The sequence below is a fragment of the Protopterus annectens genome, chromosome 2.part0 (genome assembly GCF_019279795.1).
Source record: "Protopterus annectens isolate FY-2018-M chromosome 2.part0, PAN1.0, whole genome shotgun sequence".
NCBI classification, from domain to species: Eukaryota; Metazoa; Chordata; order Ceratodontiformes; family Protopteridae; genus Protopterus; species Protopterus annectens.
The window spans coordinates 1,240,789,491-1,240,791,221 of NC_056728.1; the positions used below are offsets into that span (position 1 = coordinate 1,240,789,491).

At 34.7% G+C, this 1,731-nt stretch overlaps 1 protein-coding gene across 1 annotated transcript in view; it reads left to right on the forward strand.

The window, feature by feature from the left end:
* The first annotated feature begins 440 nt into the window (after positions 1-440).
* LOC122793423 (fibronectin type III domain-containing protein 9-like) overlaps positions 441-1,731 on the forward strand; it is a 375,140-nt gene continuing 373,849 nt past the window's right edge. The window contains exon 1 of the mRNA XM_044061413.1: positions 441-758. The gene's annotated coding sequence lies outside the window, so the exon portion shown is untranslated. The remainder of the gene's footprint in view (positions 759-1,731) is intronic.

Here is a 1,731-nt window from a genome sequence, read left to right on the forward strand (position 1 = left end):
GTTTCAGAATAAGATGCGATAGAACATAATTATTAATACGTCACATTTTATTTCTCTTATTGTGGTTCTGTTCCCCTCTTTACCTGATGGAGTACTTTGTGCTTTTAGTTGTCAGATGGTTCAAAGCTCCATTCTATACAGCCACTGTTCATCTACTAGTTAAAATTTTACTTTGTTTAAACAATTTTGATGCTGCCTATCTTTACAAAACTACTAAAGTGATTATATTCAACACCACTCTGATTAACATAACTTCAAATCAACATTGTGTCATGACAGAAATCAGGATGAATGTTGCACCATTATGTTTTATATTGCTCAGGCTCATACCTCCTGAAATATGAATTCTAATCCACCTGCTTGAAATGCTGTGAGAGTGGATAGAACATGTGGTAACAGAGCCTTTGTAGACCTGTAACATATTCTGAGCTCCCAAGACAGATTGCACTGGAGCATTACAAAGTCATGTTTGTGCTGCTGCTACCATCTCACAGTGCTGCTAACGTCATCACAATCAGCTGATCATTACTGAAACATCCACATCCCTGCACACTAGTCTTTCACTCTTTTTTAGAGCACATTTCTGATATGAAAGCATACAGCACAGAAAGGACAGACACTTGAAGAAAACTGCATCATTATCTCAGTAGTCTGAAAACGCAAAGCTGCAAGTGGAGATACGTATCTAAGCATAGCAGAACTGGAGCTTTCCCTGTTCAGAAGAACAGTAATAAACACTTAGGAGGGACCTCAATAAGGTAAGACGAATAAGAAGTCTGAGAAACATAACTTCTTTGTTTTTTTCGCTATTTATCTTTTCTCTCATTTACATTTTTCACAAACTATCTAGAATGACTGAAGTAATAACATTAAAAAGTCTGCCTTTACTGCATTTATATGGAGTCTAAAATGAGAATACAATTCTGCTTTTGTTTCCAGACGTTTTTGAAAGAACTCAGTAATAATGTTAACAAAATGCTTCTGTTTGCAGTTCTGATAGAAGCATTAAGAAACATAAATGTACACCATTGTACAATGCTATACTGAGAGAAGTGTGCCACTGATTTATTTTGGTATTACCTGGTTATTCCACAGACTTTTAAAACCATGCAGTTTCTAAGTGTTTGCAAATGTGTTAGCTACAGTAGCTATTTTAACACGACTCCTGGATAAGATACATTCCTTTTCAGTGTTTAATCTTTCCATCTGTCTACCTCCAGTGGTGTTCTAGAGGCTAATTACTTTTTGTAAGATGGGTAACAGATGATAATTCAGTCAATGATGGATGTAGAAGAGATTTTCATATCTTTGTTATGAGTAAATATGGTAAATAAAACATTAAAAGCCTGACACTGAAAATGTTAGTGTCATGCAATGTGTTGTGTACAGACATACAGTAATTTCCTGGAAATAATACTAAGCACAAAGTATTATATTTGAATGAAAATCTGTGAACGCTGGCAAGATCTAAAAAATGCTACTAGACTGCTACTTTATGTAATTTCTAGAACTACAAGAAATAATGTTCAACTCATTTATGGGTAAAGACAAGTCTCAGGAAATCAGTTCTTGTCTCATTCTTTTTCACCACTGGCACATTGTAGGTACTGTTTTGCATGAAGAATTAAATCTTAGTGGTGTTGTGCAAACACATTACATTATGGTATGAATTAAATATTGTGGCAGGTATAGAAAAAATCCCCATAGTTTGAATAAAATTAGTCACAGAGC